Below are 18346 nucleotides of genomic sequence, written 5' to 3' on the forward strand. Positions count from 1 at the left end.
AGTTGGAGGCAGGAGGGAGGTTGAATTCAGGAAGACAGTGCCTTGCCTTTGCAAGGTGCAGTGGGGGCGAATGACTTCTGGAGGAAATAAAAAGTCCTCACAGGCATGAGTATCATTCAACTTATTTTCTTCTGGAAAGATTGTTCAGAGGCAGGCTGATGAAGAGGTCAGAATACACAGTTATTTTAAAGCCATTCCACAATTTCTTCTGTACTCAACCAAAAGGTCATTAAAGTTGCCAACAGCTGATGTTGTATGCCAACTTACTTGCAGGAGAAACCGATTCTCACAAAGCCCTCTTGTCTCAGATCGGTTTACTGGCCTGACAGCTTTCAGAAAAGAGGAGGAAGCAGATGTTCTTCTCCCTCTGACTTCAGTGGGCTTCCCACTGACCTCTCCAGCAGCAGAGACCTGATTTAAGCCCAGTGGGTACCTCTGAACCAAAGTGCTGCCTCCCCTCTGGCATCAGGTCCCTGACCCCAAGCCTCTCTGGTCCAATCAGTGCTTTAGAGGAACAAGGTCTCTTCTAAGTTGTGTTTGTATTTTTTTAAATGAAGGAATGGTATTTTCTGGTTTTGAAAATAACAGAGAGATGCAGCACTAACTCTGAAGGTGAGAGTGGCAGGCTGAAGTGCAACTGTAGACTCTGTGACCTGCCAACTTGAGTGACAGGCTATTTACACTCATTAGGGGACTCCAAGAATTGAAGGCCTCTGTGGATTTCTTGACTTTTTTGAATACTTAAAAATAGAGTGTTTTTTTTTAAAGGGCATCATTTAGGAATCATCCAATTATCTTATGATTTATAATCTGTATGCTTAAGCTTCTGTGGAGCTTATCAATACAGTAGAGGCATTAGTGATTAATAATTAGTAGTGAGAAACCATAAAGGTTCAGAACGTGTAGTTATTTAGAGAGGCAGCACAGCCCAGTGGTTAAGGCACAGGCTCTGAAGCCAGCCTACATTTGAGCCATGGCTCCATGACCTTGGACAACTGACTTAACCTCTCTGAGCCTATTTTCCCACCTATAAAAATAGCATGAGAAAAGTACTTTCACATGAGATTGTTTTAAGGACTAGATTCTTGAGTCAAGACCCAGGCATCAGTATTTTTTTTTAACATCCAGATGATTCTCATGTGCAGCTAAGCTCTCCAGCCAGAGGTCCCCCTTGCCTGTGACCTTTGGCTACTTCTCAGAGGATGCCAAAGTAGAGGAGGCCCAGATTTGATGGGACACCTGGCAGGCTGAGAGGAGGGTGAACGAAATCTCACACAAGCTTCTTTTCCACAGGCACTGTGTGCAGGAAAGTCTCCTCTCCACCCTGGATGTCTACCTCATGTGCCACATAAAATTTAAAAAAAAAAAAAAAAAAGCCTTCCAGCAGCACCACTGGCCCAAAGCACAGCCATGACTTTCCCACACTCTAGGTGGGTAGCTCTGCTCAAAGTGTACAAACTGACGAGTGTCATTTCTGTGCTCCAGGGCCGAGGTCTAGGGGGTCTCCAAATTGGTCACTTCCTACAGTTTGTGGCAGAATGTTCCTTCTATGACACCCATGAAGCTGAAAGGTGACTGCTCTAACCATGCCTCCTCAGCAAATAAGGGCTTCCTCATTCATTCATAATCATTAATCTAAGCGATTTGAACTGAATTTGAAACCCAGTTACATTACCAAGGCATTTTCAACCTAACGTTTGTCAATGAAAGACAAGAAAGAGCTGTTTGATTCTTTAAATATCATTTTTGAGTTGTTGTTACATGGTTTTAAAATTTTTATTCCCAGCCTTGAGAATAATGGTTTTTGTCAAGAATTTTAAAAGATCATCATTTAAAATCTTGCTCAGGGGTCACCTGCGTGGCTCAGTCAGTTAAGCATCTGACTTTGCCTCAGATTGTGGTCTTGTAGTTTGCTGCTGTCTGTGCAGATCCCACTTCAGACCTCCTGGCTCCCTCTCTCTCTGCCTCTCCCCTGCTCATGCTCTGTCTCTCAAAAATAAATAAACATTTAAAATAAATAAGTAAATAAATAATAAATAAATGAGACCTTGACCAGAAACTGCATTTAGCCATTTCATGCATAAAACCTGACTTTTTAAAGATTCTATGTGGAAGTTTTATACAAATTCATTTTCTTAACATAATTATGTAATATAAAAAATTATTTTTTCACCAATAGTCATGGAGATACCCCCTAACTCCCCTTGAGCTTCTCCCAATGTGCTGAACAAATACCATTGTTTTCTTTTTTTTCTTATTTATTTTTGAGAGACAGAGAGACAGAACATGAGTGGGGGAGGGGCAGAGAGTGAGAGGGAGACACACAATCTGAAGCAGGCTCCAGGCCCTGAGCTGTCAGCACAGAGCCCAATGTAGGGCTCGAACCAATGAGCCTTGAGATCATGACCTGAGCTGAAGTCAGACGCTTAACCGATTGAACCACCCAGGCGCCCCTACATATCGTTGTTTTCTATGTGTGCTGTGATGGGTCGGGAAGCATGGCCTTAAAGAAGTTTTGCGTGAAACATATGCAAGAATATTTATAGTGAGACAAACAGGAAACCACCCAAAAGTCCATCAACAATAGAATGGACAAACGATGGTGTGCTCACAATGGAATAGGTTGCAGCAAGGGAAATCAATGAATTTCAGCAGCATGTCAACATGAATGAATCTCAAAACCTTGAGATTAAGCAAGGAAATAAAACAAGCCACAGAAGAAAACATACCAAGGCCAAAAACAGGCAAAACCAAACAAAAAATCTGTGATTTTTAAAGGGAAAATAGAACCATTTATTCATTTGAGTCTGCTCAGAGCTCAGAGACTTGAAGTTTGATGGTTTTGTTCTACCTGGATCCTCTTTCCCCGGAATGATTTGGTTTGTCCTTCCCTGTAATTAGGTCTCTGTTCAAACAGCACCTTAACTGTGTGAGATCTTCCTAGACCAGCTGATATAAAATCCTGCCAGAGAACGTGCAACATACACACATGCAGACAAACCCACAAATGCACACACCACACAACAAATACACACCAAGCGCCTGTCTCCTACCCACCTTATTTGACTTTTCTTCATAGAATTCAACATGTGGCATACAGATTTGTTTCCTTTCTGTCTCACCCCAGCCCCCCAAACAGCAGGAACTCGTTTTGTTCACTGCTGCCTCTCCAGCACCTGTAACTATGGCTGGCACCTACTAGGAGTTCCATTAAAATCTACTGGATCCAAATGAACATGTATTTAGCACCTACTTTATCACAGCCTACCAAAATCTAGTGCAGGTACGAAATTTAGAGTCACCAACTGGCGTGTGGAAAAATGAAACCTTGTTTTGCCATAATTGCACCTTATTTTGTCTCAGAATCCAGTTTTCACTGGTTGAGAAAATCTAAAACTTTCTATTCCAAAGTAAACCTTTCCCTTCTGGATTTTCCTGCAGGCTCTCCTTTTGAGCAAACAGTCCATACAATATTTTACCCCACTCCCCACCTGGCCCTTGTTTCTCCCCCTCTCCTTGGAGGTGAGTTCGTTCCTGAGAGGTGGGGGCTTACAGTGCAGAGTGAGGGGCCCCCCACCTCCTTCATACAGGCTGTTGCATGCTGACATCTATGACAGTCTTACTTGTCCTGCGGGACCTTTGTTCACAGACATCTGTCTCCACTGTACCCACTGATGAAATATTTGAATTCCCCCTCCGCTCTCTGCTCTCAGGAGCCACCCACATTACTGATTATTTTTGTTCTCATTACACGGCAGTTCCGCCACCTATGAGCCCCTTTGAGGGGCGTAGGCAACTTTCAGATAACTTCCTGTACCACCCTAGAATTGCAAGAGATCGGGAAAAGGGATGCAAAGGTTTTCTCTCACATCATTTCATGTCTATTGCACCTCTCCCACGTTGACCTATGACGTTGCTGCCTCTTCAGACTTCACCCAGAAGGAAGATGCTCTGAGGTGCCCCCAAACTCACAGGAGTCTCCCTGGCATCCGCCTCGAGCATCCTTCTCCTCTAGCGAATCAAGCTTGGTCTCAAATCCCCCCACGCAGCAAAAACAAGCTCTTCCAACATCCTGAATCTCTCCCTATTCTCCAAAAACTCAAAGAACTTTTTCTCTCTCAAAAATCTTGGCTCTGGCTCTATTACCAGAGGTTTTCAAAGTAGTTGACTCTATTCAGAAACTCGACTGATTCTGAACCCATCAGCTCCCAGAGCAATGAATGACTCAATGGGTGGAAAGCTGGGGGCAGCAAGCAAAGTGAAGAAAAGAGGAACATCTGTTGTTTTCTTGGAGTTTTATCTCACCACAGCAGAACCCATGGCACCAAAAGAGCTTAGGAAATGGCTTTACAAGTTTAGGTAGTGCTTTATTTATCTAATCCTTTGGGAAATCTGCAAGAGTACTTTTTTTTTTCTCTGTCTAACAGATGTTCACTACCTGCAACTCCCATTTTTCTTTGTTTTTAACAATTCTTGATGGAAATATTTGTACCGCATATTTCACATCTTACAAATGTATTCAGTGTATAATCTAGAAGATATGGCCCAATTTTCAAAAGAAAGTTGTCTTATCAAGAATATCAATTATTACCTCATGCTATTTGATAGCTCTGAAAACTATCATGGGTTAGGGAAATGAGCAGGATGGCTTGACTTCTACTATATCCTGGCTCATCTGTTATTCTTTCTTCCACCTCCTTTCTTATCAGCTTTTCTCAAGGCTGCTACTATTTCTGAAGGCCAGGAGGAGTGCCTGGGCACCCTTTCTGTCTATAACAGATTGTTCTTGCTTCTCCAGGTGTGGTCCTTGGGCCGTGGCATCAGCATCACCTAGGAGTCTTCAGAAATGCAGAATCTTGGACCCCTCCCTAGATCAACTGAAGTAGAGTCTACATTTTATCACGATCCCAAGGTGATTCATGGACACATTAAAGTTGAAGAAGCACCGCTCCAGATTCAGTGCTTCCCGAGCCAGACTGAGTCCTGGCCTCACTCCCAAGAAATGTCAGTTCAGTCCCAGCTCAGACCTGAGCTGCCTCCTACCTACCCACCCCATGTAATTGTGATTTAGATGACTTGTGGCCCAGTACTGGGCTGACTTTCGTAGGTACAGAACAATTCCCAGTATAGGATGAGCTAGGACAATTTTCCTTCACCTAGAGTCTGGACTGACATTGGGGCAGTAAGTCAAGGAGACAGCTAACAGGAAAAAGAATGTGGTAGAGAAAAGCATCCTCAGATACTTTTTTGTACATAAATCCCATCAGCTTTATTGCGATGATAAATCATTGCAGTTGTGGTTACAAACATACGTACACTTTTTCCTGCATATCCCCCAGATTGTACTTCTGTGACTTATTTTTATCTACAAAACATCCCTTGGTATCTATCATGACTTGATTTCACCTGAATTGCAATTTTCCCTGGACTGGAGGGAGGAGGGGCGGATAGGGTGAGATCAGCTGGTCTCTTCTGACCCCTATCTGGATCTTATAACTGTAGGTCAGGAGAATATGTTCTGGAGCTAGACTGTCTGGGTTCACGTCCTGACTCTACCCTTGTCACTGAATGGTGCAATGCCAGTTATTTCAACTCTCTGCCTCAGTTTCCTCACTTATAGTATGGAGAGGATCATAACTGCCCCTACCTCTCAGGTAAGTGTAAGATTTATATGAAATAATCACATGTAAAGTGCTTAGAACCATAGCTGATACATAGCAAGTGCTCAACAAATCATTGTTGTTATTATTACTATTATTATTATTCCTAAACCCAAATAGAAAGCCTTAAAGCCACTTTTATTTCCTCCTTAAGCCATTGACCTTGAAGTCAATTTATTTCTCATCTCTGGATCTCAGTTTCCTCATCAGTAAAAGAAGGTAAGAACAGTGCTTACCTCACAGTGGAGTAAGAATAAAATGAGATTTTTAGAGAAGCATCTAGTGGAATATCTGACACACATAGGCTCTGAGCAAATCTTAGCTGCTTTCTCTCCTTTGCCATGAAAACAGATAGTCAACACAACTAAATGTTATGTTATCTTACATGCAATTCACATTCAAGAGGCTAGTCGCAAGAAACACCTATTCACCCTTCAGGACCCACCTTAAATACCGTCTTCAGTGTAGCTCCCCCACACTCACACAGGCACCCCATCACTCTGTATACCAACTGCCCCCATAGCACTTAGTCTACTGGGTTGTGACACATCTGCTTGAATGTACACCCCCCAAATTAGCTTGTGCACTGGTTGGGGACAAATCTCATATTTTATTCATATCTACATCCCCAGGAGACCAGACAGGGCCTTACGCAGAGTAGGCAGTATTAGTGGCATGGATAGGTGGATGAGTTGGTCAGTGGGTGGGAAGATGGGCAGAGATAAGGAAGCCTGGGGAAGTTCCTTAGTCCTCCTGACATCATGGAAAGATGTAGAGATGTGTTTAGCTCCTCTTGTTCACAGTTGTGTTGGAAGACTGGAGCTAAACTCTGCAGGTAGAGTGCAGTACTTTATTAAGTTGTGGGTAAGGAGCTCTTTCCATCTAGGTGGAAATTCAGACAGAAAATAGAAACGAGTTCATAGCATTTAGGAGTTCCATTTCCATAGCTGAAGAGTACTGGGGTTGTTCAGAGTTTATGCAAACCTTTTAGGATGGCGTCCTACGTCCTCTCTGATCTGGTCTCACTGTCTCCTCCCAGGCTCCGTTCTTCTCTATCTCTTCTTCGCTACCTCCTGAGAACATTTTCAGTCCAAGAACATTTTCCAGGTGCCCATCTCAGCCAATTGCTCCCTCTGCACACTCTCAGAACACTACTGAATTTTATGTCTTTGCATTGTTACTTACCCATTTTACAGATAAGGAAGCTGAGAATTAGAGAGATGATGTAATTTGCCCAAGTTCACACAGGTAGTAAATAGAAGCATCAGGATTTGAATGTGGCTGCATGGCTTTAGAGCAAATGCTCTTGAACACCGTGCGTAGAGCAGGGGTGTTAGCTTTTTTAGCAGGTATGTCAATAGCACTCTGAAAAAGGGGTGCTGATGAGCTGACTAGCACAAGCCATTAAAAAAAAGAGAATGCCTAATTACCACAAATATTAACTCTTGGTTACTCTGGTGATTAATCTCTTTATCCATATTATTCTCATGGGAGTAGGGCATATGTATATGTATATATTATATATTATGTATATATGTATATGTATATATATGTGTGAATGTGTATATATATAATATATACATATTATATATATGTATATATTATATATATAATATGGTATCAATTTATACAACATATAAATTGTTGATTTCAAATTTATAATCTGTTTCCATGGGCCAGAGTAAAGGCTGAAGTTCAAAGTGGGGTCTAATTAACAGTAACAATTATTCTTTTATTAGTACTTTTTTCTACTTGCTATTGTAGGACTTAAAACCAATGCCAAGCCTCCCAGTATCTGTTTATTTCAGAGAAGTCTTTTTTTTTTAATTTTAAGATTTTAGTTTTAAGTACTCCTTACACCTAATGTGGGTATCAAACTCACAACCCAGAGATCAAGAGTCGTATGCTCTACCGACTGAGCCAGCCAGGGAGCCCCTCAGGGAGTCCTTTGAGATGTCATGGACATGAAGGCCATGCTGGCTACTAACACGTGGACCTTCTCTTCACCTGTGTTCTGGACACAGGTTGAGGCTTGCTAATGCTGCTTCTGCTCTCACTAGTATGACAGCACCATATTTCCCCCAATTTACCAAAACCATATTATAATCTAGGTATATGGCAAGAGAATGCCTGTCTCCTTTATTATTTCCCTTAGGACTCTAAACTCCAAAGTGATTTTAGATTATGTTTGTGTCCCCCAAATTTTAGCAAGACCAGGTCTTTTAGTTTTGACTAGACTCCCAACCACTGGGCTAGTGAAGAGTTCCTAGTATGGACCTTCTATTCCTGTTCTTTAGAGCTCTACCTTCTCTAGTACTCACTTTCCTCCCTGTGCTTCCAGACTCAGAACCAGACTCAAGGTCTGCATTTGACTTTGAAGCCTCTTTGGACTTTACTATTCCCTGTAAATTTCTGAGGGTAATAACACCACCTTTTTTGTTTTGTTTTGTTTTGTTTTGTTTTGTTTTGTTTTTTTACAGTTCTTTTCCAAATAAACAGTACATCTTTGAACTTCTTATTAATCTTTGTCACCAACCTTGGGGATGGGCAAGGCTGGTGTTAGTTACTGCCCCAATCTGTAGGTAAGGCAATGTAGACAGGTATTAAGGAAATACAGAAAATAACATACGATCCCCAAAGAAAGGCCAGGATCTGGCCTTGTTTAGCATAGGTGGAGAAACCTGAGTCACCATGAAATCATAGTTTTCAACTTCAATGATGAAAAAGTCTCTTACCTAGTAGCTTGATGGGGACCAGATGTCCCTTTCCTAAGTTTAGGACAAAATGAAAAGGAACACTTTTCTTGCAGCTTAGAGTTGATGTGTGGAAGAAGGTTATGATGAAGACAATGCAAGGGCATTAGGAAGGGAACTTGTGGACAGTAGGTAAAATGAGCATAGACTTTCATTTCTTTGGGATTGCTTAAGGAGTCTCTTAGAGGGAAATAAATTATGTAACCACAGGACCTTATCTTGTGATATGGGTTCTTTATGTCATCCCATTCCCAACATGACCAGAAGAAACCTGGAATAATATTTTCCAAAGAAGTTTCTGCTCTTCAAAGAAAAGTAGCTTATCTGGTCACTTAACTTTAGGAAATTTTGGGTTAAGAAAAGTTAAACAGGTTGTTTTTTGTTTTTGCAGTATCTTTTTTTTTCCTCTTGGGGATATGAATCTCTGACAATAAAATATATTCTCTATTTTCTTAAGTATTTGTCCACATAACTCATTCCTCCCAGGGTATTTTTTAGGGCCCAATTTCACAAATTGCACTTTGATCCAATGTGTAGGTATTTCTATAGAAATAGAATCTCTTAGAGAGGTTCTAAGACACACCTCTCTCCTAAACAGCCTTTCCTTCTGGCCCTGCCAAGGACCAATGGGACATCCTTTCATAGGCAAAGCCTTTTAAAGAGGTGTAGGATTTGCCCTTGGGTTCATTACAGCAGAATACCCAGGAATCCAATTAATCCTCAGGTCCAAGTTCCAATTCCCAGTCCCTGGCCTTCATGGTTTCCAGGTTCTGTGTTCATTTTCCTGATCAGGCCATGTTATAGACTGAATTGTGTCCCCCCCAAATTCGTGTATTGAAGCCCTAGCCCCTACTGTGACTGCATTTGGAGATAGGGCCTTTATGAAGGTAATTGAGGTTAAATTAAGTCATAAGGCTGGGACCCTAATACAAAAGGACAGGTGTTCTTACAAAAAGAGGAGGAGACAGAGACAGAGACCAGAGAGCTCTCTGTCTCTCTGCACATGAGCAGAGGACAGGCCATGTGATGACACAGTAGCAAGGTGGCCATTTGTAAACTGGGCAGTGAGTCTTTACCACAAACCAACCCTAGCAGTCCCTTGACCTTGGACGTCTAGCCTTGAGAACTGCAAGAAAATAGATTTCTGTTGTTTAAGCCACCCAGTCTGTGTCATTTTGTTATGGCAGCCCTAGCGGCTAGTACAGGCCATTGAGATCCAAACAGGTCTCTTCCACAATTAAGAGAAATCTCAGCGCAGTAAATTTCCCCATAGCCTTCTTCAAAGAAATATATATCTGGGATTCCTTCTGCCCCATTGATTATTCCCTAGTCACTGGCTCCTATAATGCAGAGAAATACTCTTCTGCCTTTGAGCATCCTATAGAATAAGGATCAGCAACAGGCGAGGCATCACCTAATCTCAACCATACAAAGACTCCCGCAGGACCAAGGAACACAGGCAGAGAATTTCATTCTCTCGGCATCTCTGCTCCTATGCAAACAGGATTTGCTGGAGAAATGATTCACCCCGCCTAAGAAAATTACCGTAAAGTAGTTGCTAATGACTATCCAACGATGACTGCTCGGTGCAGAGCACTGCAGCCACCTGACACAGCACAAATCCTGACATTTTGGCAGCGTTCCTTTGTCTTACATAAATCATCTCATCTTCGCAAGGAACTGGGGCTGCCAAAAGCCCCAGTGAACAAACACAGCCTGGCAGATGTCACGATGGGACCAAGAATACAGGGTCCTGGAAAGGGGACCGGCAGGCTGACACACCTCCTTAAGTCCCAGGAGGCATGGGGAGGGCAACAGACACAAGCTGACCTGCATGTTAATGTCTCCCATGTACAGAGAATAGAACATGGGAGACAGAGGAGGAGAAGTTGGTTTGGAAGTGTTTTAAAGCGAAACCAAACACGTCTCACCACTTTAACCACTGAGGAGATTTTCAGATTATTCAAAGGCAAAGGCATCCTATAAACAAAATACAAGCACATAAAACGTGTTTTTAACTGGAAAGAGCAATCCAGGGCTATTTTAGATGCTTCATATAACAGAAATATTTATGTTTTTAAAATTTATTTATTTGTTATTTGATAGAGTGTGCAGGAGAGGGGCACAGAGAGAGGGGGAGAGAGAATCCCAAGCAGGCTCCACACTGTCAGCACATGGAGTCCGATGCGTGGCTTGATCTCATGATCATGATCTGGGCCAAAATCAAGAGTCAGACACTTAACTGTCAGAGCCACTCAGGTGCTGCCCCAGGAATATTTATGTTTAAATAGAAGGAAGAAAAATGGTTAATTGGATTCTTTTGAAAGAAAGACCATTAAAGCATATTTTTACAATAATTGGTACTGTCCTGCCCAGGGACACTTGAGTCCCCAGAAGTCCCTCAGGGAGTATGAGAAATCACCCCGCCTGCAGTGGCAGCCTCTTGGATACATCTTTTACACTGCCACCATGCCACCATGATGAAAACCATGTTTTCAAACTGCAGAACTTTTCACATCGCCCCCTTACTTAAAACCCAACAGTTGGTTCTTTTTGCCTTCCAAATGTAATCTAAAATCATCAGCCTGGGCCATGGGCTTCTTTATAATGGCCTTCTGCATATCCCTCTGCCATCATCTCCTGCCCTCAGACATCACCCTCCACTATTGCTATCCAAACTGCTTACTCTCTTCATCTCCACAACTTTACACATACTATTTCCTCCTCTACTGAGTGAATTATAGCTCATTCTTCAAGATATGGGTCAAATTTACCCTTCTTTTCATGTCTCTAGGCAGTGTCACTATTCCCTCCCCTACAGCCCAGAATGCTCCATTCTTCCCTCTGATATAAGATTAGTATTCAGTACTATGACTATTAGTTAGGATATATTGATAAATGTTGGGATGGTGGGCCTTTGAGGCAGGCACCTTTCTTATTCAACTTTGAATCTATTTGATACCCTCTAGGCTAGGCATATTATCTGTTGGCCCAGAAAAATCTTTTCCTATGAAAACATGTGGAAACAAACAGACAAATGAAAAACATGAGGTGATTCATAAAATATCCTGAAGCCTATGGAAAAAGTAATGTTTCCTGAAAACTTAGAAGAGTATATATATAAACATGTCTTTCAACAACCAAGAAGGAAGGAAGGAAGGAAGGAAGGAAGGAAGGAAGGAAGGAAGGAAGGAAGGAAGGAAGGAAAGGAAGGAAGGAAGGAAAGAGGGAGGGAGGGAGGAAACAGGAAAAAATCAAAAAGTATTGGCTTTGTGTCTTCAAAAAGACATGGAGGGCATAACCTCCAGAAAAGAGGATCAGAGAACTACAAGGACAGAAGAGTTGAGATGAAAGAATAGATATAGTAGGAACTTATCAAGCTGAAAGAAAAAAAATACAAAAAAGCAAGGAATTACAAAATGCAAAAGCAAAACCAAGACTGAATTAGAGCCATAAACAGTGATTTCTCATAGTTCAGCTATGTTTCCCCACCTGGCACATCAGATCCTGGCTCCTTCCTCCTGCCTGATCTGTGCTACAGAAGTCCCAGCAGATCTTCTGACTTAGCCCCCTCTTGTTATGAATCTCTGCTATCTGGGGGATATCAGCTGAGGGAAGAGGTAACAAGAAGGGCATGTAATTAGCCTTCTTGGGTATGTAGGCAGCTGCATCTTGGCCACTGGATGCCAAAAAGTTAAAGAACATAGGTCATCTAAGTAACAGAAAGGATAAACAAAAATAAAAATAATAGTAAAATAAGAATAGAGATAAAGATTCATCATGTTTACGAAATTAGTATTTTGCTTTTTTAAAGATGATAAGTTAAGGATCTGACTCCAAAAGCAAAGTCAACAAAAGCAAAAAGAAACAAGTGGGGCTACATCAAACTAAAAAGCTTCTTTCTGCACAAAGGAAATCATAAAGAAAAAGAAATATCAACCTACCAAATGGCAGAAAATATTTGCAAGTCATATATTTGATATGGGGTTAATATCCAAAATATATAAAGAACTCATATAATTCAATGGCAAAAAACAAAAACAAAAACAAAAAACAGTCTGATTAAAAAATTGGCAGAGGATCTGAATAAACATTTTCCAAAGAAAACATACCAACAGATGGCCAACAGATACATGAAAAGATGTTCAACATCACTAATTGTCAGGGAAATGCAAATCAAAACCATGTTAGGTATCACCTCATACCTTTTAGAATGGCTATTATCAAAAAGACAAGAAGTAGCAAGTATTGGTGAGGATGTGGAGAAAACAGAACCTTTGTGCACTGTTGGTGGGGATGCAAACTGGTGCAGCCACTATAGAAGAGTATGGAGGTTCCTCAAAAAATTAAAAATAGAACTACCATGTGATCCAGCAGTTCCACTTATGGGTATTTATCTGAAGAAAATAAAAACACTAACTCAAGGGCACCATGGGTAGCTCAGTAGATTGAGTGTCCAACTCTTGATTTCGGCTCAGGTGATGGTCTCAGGGTTTCTTGGGTTCAGACCCTGCATCAGGCTCTGTGCTGACAGTGCAGAGTCTGCTTGAGATTCTCCCTTTCTCTCTACCCCTCCCCCACTCGTACTCTTCTCTGTCTCTCTCAAAATAAATAAACTTAAAAAAATCCAAAAAGATATTTTCACTCTCATATTTATTGTAGAATTATTTATAATAGCCAAGATAGAGAAACAATGTAAGTGTCCATTGATGAATGCATGGATATGTGGTATGTATGTATGAATGAGTGAATGAATGTGTGGAATACTACTCAGCCATAAAAAATAATGAAATTTTGCCATTTGCAACAACATGGATGGATCTTGAAGGCACTATGCTAAGTGAAATAAGTCAGACAGAGAAAGACAAATATCATATGATCTCACACATATGTGGCATCTAAAAGCAAACAAACAAATAAAAAAAAAACAAGCTCATAGATACAGAAAACAGATTAGTCATTGCTGGAGACAGGAGGAGGGAGGTGGGTGAAATGGGTAAAGGAGGTCAAAAGGTACAAACTTCTAGTTATAAAATAATTAATGGGGATGGAATGCACAGCATGGTGATTATAGTTAATGATATTGTATTGCATGTTTGAAAGTTCCTAAGAGAATAGACCTTAATAGTCCCTATCACAAGAGAAAAAAAATACATAACTATGAATGAAGATGGATGTTAACTAGACTTATTACTGTGATCGTTTTGTAATATAAACAAATATTGAATCATTATGTTGTACACCCAAAACTAATATAATGTTGTATGTCAAGCATACATCAATAAAAATTTTAACAAAGATAAGAAGTTCTATTTTTACAACACCAGGATATTTGGAAAATACCCCAAAAGTAAGTATTAAAAAGAAGTAAACACTATCCCCAAATTACCACCAACACTGTAATCCACATTTTTCCAAAAATTTTTCATGGTAATACATAAAAAATTGCATAGTTATCCTACACTCATACTCATATCCTACATAATTTCCTTAAGTCTCTGTTGAACATAGCCTATTAGAATAAATAAATTTAGCTGCTATAAGAAATAAGCCCAGGGGTGCCTGGGTGGCTCAGTTGGTTGAGCGTCCGACTTTGGCTCAGGTCATGATCTTACAGCTCATGAGTTCGAGCCCCACGTCGGGCTCTGTGCTGACAGCTCAGAGCCTGGAGCCTGCCTCGGATTCTGTGTCTCCCTCTCTCTCTGACCCCAACCCAGTCGCATTCTGTCTCTGACTCTCTCAAAAATAAATAAACATTTAAAAAAATTTTAAAAAAAAAGGAAATAAGCCCAGAAATCTGCATCTAAAATGATAAAAGTGTATGACTTCACCAGATCGCAGACCACTGCACACAACAGAGCCATTCCCCTTGCCACACCAAGGATACTTTCAGCCTGTGATGCTAGGAGCATGAGGCAACATCTTCAACATTCCTTGTAGGTCACTATGGAAAGAGAAGAAGGAATGGAAAGCAACGTGGGTTTCTGAGAGGACAGGCCTGGAAGAAGCATGCATCACTACTGCTGACATCCGTGGACTCGATTTCAGTCACAGAGGTAAGGGTCTGACTCCAAAAACAAAGGTGACAAAAAGGAGTAAGGGTAAAAATTTAGCTGCATGCCCAACACAAAAGGAGACACAGAAACTAGTGAGCATTAGCAGTCTTTGGGTTGTGTGGTGGTTTCAAAATATGTCCACCAATTACCTGATGCTCCTCCCTTCAAAAGGTAGAGCCTAATTCCCTTACCCTTGAGTGTGGAAGTTCTAGCAAAGCGATGCAATGGTGTATGGCTTCTGAGACTAGGCCGTAAGAGACATTGCAACTTCCTACTTGCTCACTCTCTCTTCTCTCTTGAATCACTTACTCTGAAGGAATGTCAGCTTCCTGTCAGGAAGACACTCAAATAGCCATGTAAAGAGGCTGAGGTGATAAGGATTTAAGACTCCTGCCAACAGCTAGCAACAACTGAGACAGACTTCCTCTTAACCGCCAGCCATCTGAAAAGGCCATCTTGGAATTCATCTTCTAGCCCCAGTCCCACCTTCAGATTATTGCAGCCCTAACCAACATTATGACTGCCACCTCATGAGAGATCCAAACTAGAAATCTTAGATTTTGACACAAAACCTGTGTGACACAATAAATGTTTAACATTTTAAGCCACTAAGTTTTAGGATAATTTGTTATATACCAATAGATACTTAATGGAGCATAGATCAACACACACAGCATAAGCCTAGGCAAAATGTCGCCTAGTGGGACTTTGGGCCCAGACCTAAGATCAAACCCTTAATGGAGGCTCAGTGACTCTCTTACTTAAACGTGGCAGCTATGAGAGTGAGAAGCAAAGCTGACAGAGACGCTTCCTCTATGTATTTCCCTTCGGTCCAGACCGTATTCTGGCCCTCTAAGTATTACCACTCAAAGGGTCAGGTAAAGCCATTCCAAGGGAAATCATGCCAAAGAAAAACAAGGAAGAGGAAGGTGGAATCTGAATCTGAACAACATGTTCCTGGAGGTAGAAGGAGGAGGCAGCCCCTTACCCCTCTTACAGAAGTAGTGCCAGGAGAAAGGAGAGCAAATTTGCAGAAAGGGAAAAGAAAAATGGAAAACTTTCCATTCTGACCTGGAATCAAAACCTCTTTCCTTGTTTCTCAAAATTCTCTACATCAAAGTGCTGGGAGTCATTACATATCCTTATACACAGATCCATTCACATTAGAATTCTTGTGACGTGGGATGGAGTGGGTTAATACAGAGGATCTTTATGCCTTCCTGGGAGACCAAATGGTGTTATTTCCTGGCCTCATTCTTCTCTGCTTTCTGATAATAAAGGCTGGAGTCTGGCTTAATTCCATGATAGAATAACAATTTCTAACAATAGCCTATCTTCTCAAGTTCATTTTCACTTAATAACATCATATTCTAATACACAGAGTTACTCAAACGAATAACCAACAAAGTCTTTCCAAATGGAGACAGAAATAAACTGCCTTTAATGGACAGAGTACTTAGTACATTAATTGTTTACATACAGCAACAAACATTGATTGCATTGGTTTGTTAATGTCTAAAGTTCTTAAATGATTTTTTTAATAAATTAAAACTGTCCCCTTTTACTGGATTATCACTAATTATTTCCATCTTGACAGCTCATTATGCTTTGGGTAAATCATGTTTTTTAATGTTTATTTATTTTTGAGAGAGAAAGAGAGAGAGAGTGGAGGAGGGGCAGGGAGCAAGGGAGACACAGTATCCAAAGCAGGCTCCAAGCTCTGAGCAGCCAGCACAGAGCCCTATGTGAGGCTCGAACCCACAAACCATGAGATCATGACCTGAACCAAAGTCAGACACCCAACCGGCTGAGCCACCCAGGCGCCCCTGCTTTGGGTAAATTATTAACAAATTCTGAATTTAGCTCAAATTAAAGAAATGTTTTACCAGCAATAGCAATATGGCTATTGTTCAGCAGTCAGTTTTATCCCTTGTTTGAAAGACTAACTTGCCTGGTAGGCCCTTTCTAAGTGGATGGAGATAGGTAGGTAGATAAGTAGGTAGACAAGAGGATGGATAGAAAGAAAAAATGAGGGGTGCCTTGGTGGCTCGGTCGGTTAAGCATCTGACTTCGGCTCAGGTCACGATCTCGTGGTTTGTGAATTCGAGACCCGCGTCAGGGTCTGTGCTGACAGTTCAGAGCCTGGAGCCTGCTTCAGATTCTGTGTGTCTCTCTCTCTTCCCCTCTCTGGTTTGTGCTCTGTCTCTCTCAAAAATAAATAAACATTAAAAATTTTTTAAAAAAGAAAGAGAAAATGAGATAGGGAAAGAGAGAGAGATGGGTGTACACAAATAGAAGGCATGGCTGAAACACACAGGAGACAAAACGTCTTGATTGCTTGGCAGAAAGCGCAACACCCTGAGATCTGAGACCTGGTTCTGTGTCCTACTCTGGCACTTAGAACTTTTTCACTCAAAGCAAGTAACTGAAAGCATTCTCAAGTCCATGTCCCTGTTCCTGATAGGGAACACCACCATGCTGTCCTGCCTATGGTGTTGAAATACTTAATATAGGTGCCAGTGCTCTAAAAGAACAATCCAGAGTGCAAGAGATCATGCAGATGAAGAGAAAATGCCTCGTGTGGCCGCCATCTCCAATTTGTAACCCTCCACTTCCAAAATTGCTTTTGCTGCTCTGAGGAGAGTAGAGGCAGCTTCTTGCCAGAATTCCATTGTGTTTAGTTCCCCCTCACACTTTGTTCTTGCCTACCCCAAACCTTCGCTTCCAGAATAGGCCCAAGCTCCTGCTAAAATAAAATTTAACTATAAAAAGGATTTTAATATCTCTGAGCACATGACAGCCAAAACCCAAACTCTGATTAGATTCCTTGCTATGCTTGACCCTAAACTCAAAGCACCAAAAGAACAAAATTGTTCACTCTTTCTCCTCCCTCCTCACATCTAGTGTGTTGGAATGACCTTTGATGACCTTTGCCCTCCCTTCAGGTCTAAGAATCTTCACCATAGTATCCCAAGGCTTTATCCAAAGCCACCAGATTCTCATCATTTTACCAAGCCTACCCTGAGCTCCCAAGACCACCACACAGTTAATCTACCCCTAGGACACTCCCACTCCCACCTCCTCAAACACAGGACAGTGCAGAAAGGGCAAGTTCCCGCCTGTCTTTCCCCATCATATCCTCTGCTAACCTGTGACACAGCATTTTGGTCAAAGCAGAGTTGAATGAATCATAAATGGTGAGAGAGTTCCCACTTCGCAGTTTTCGGCATGGATGGCACCTTACCTTAGTGGATTTGTCAGCTGCTTTTTCGGGCTCAGGAATCATGCCAGCCTTAGCAGCATAGCATAGAGCTCAAGAAAAACTAGCCAAGAAACCATGAATGAGATATAAAATGGCAAATGCGCCCTAGGCTGATGGAGGAGAAGACAGATGTGTAATGTTAATCAAATGATTCACAGGTGCCTCTGGGTCTTTTCAGGATTGCCAGGACCCAGAAACACTTGCATCATCATTGCAACTGTTTGTATCAATGAAGTAAGTTTTTCATCGGCCAACAAAAAATACTCACAGATGATCTCCAATTTCTGTTAATCCAGTTTGGATTTTAGGGGAGCCAGAGAACTCCAGGTAACTGTGAGTTTTCATCACCTCTTAAGCAACTGAATGAACATACTAGTCACTTTAAGATCCTTTTCCACAAGTCAGCAAAGTCCCTTTTCCCTGGTTTGGTGTCCTCGGTCCCAGTAGGGAAATCTCCTAAGTATTCATGCCTACTTATTTACTCTAAATGTTCACACCTGTGCCCCTCTTAGTGGCCACCAGAAAATATATTTATTGGAAGCCGCCTCAAAAGTAGGCAGTTTGCAATGGTTTTGAGGAGCCTGGCTTCAGCCCAGTGTTGCCATGACTTTTGTG

General features: G+C 41.5%; 1 protein-coding gene across 2 annotated transcripts in view; it reads left to right on the forward strand.

Moving 5' to 3' along the window:
* Positions 1 to 18346, forward strand: part of ELMO1 (engulfment and cell motility 1) — a 727703-nt gene that overhangs the window by 124571 nt on the left and 584786 nt on the right. For both annotated transcript variants that reach the window (XM_086692444.1, XM_086692474.1), the window contains exons 7-9: positions 4799 to 4912; positions 5503 to 5654; positions 14354 to 14469. The gene's annotated coding sequence lies outside the window, so the exon portion shown is untranslated. The remainder of the gene's footprint in view (positions 1 to 4798; positions 4913 to 5502; positions 5655 to 14353; positions 14470 to 18346) is intronic.

This window comes from Puma concolor, chromosome A2 (assembly GCF_028749965.1).
Source record: "Puma concolor isolate L17-30 chromosome A2, mPumCon1.1.hap2, whole genome shotgun sequence".
NCBI lineage: Eukaryota > Metazoa > Chordata > Mammalia > Carnivora > Felidae > Puma > Puma concolor.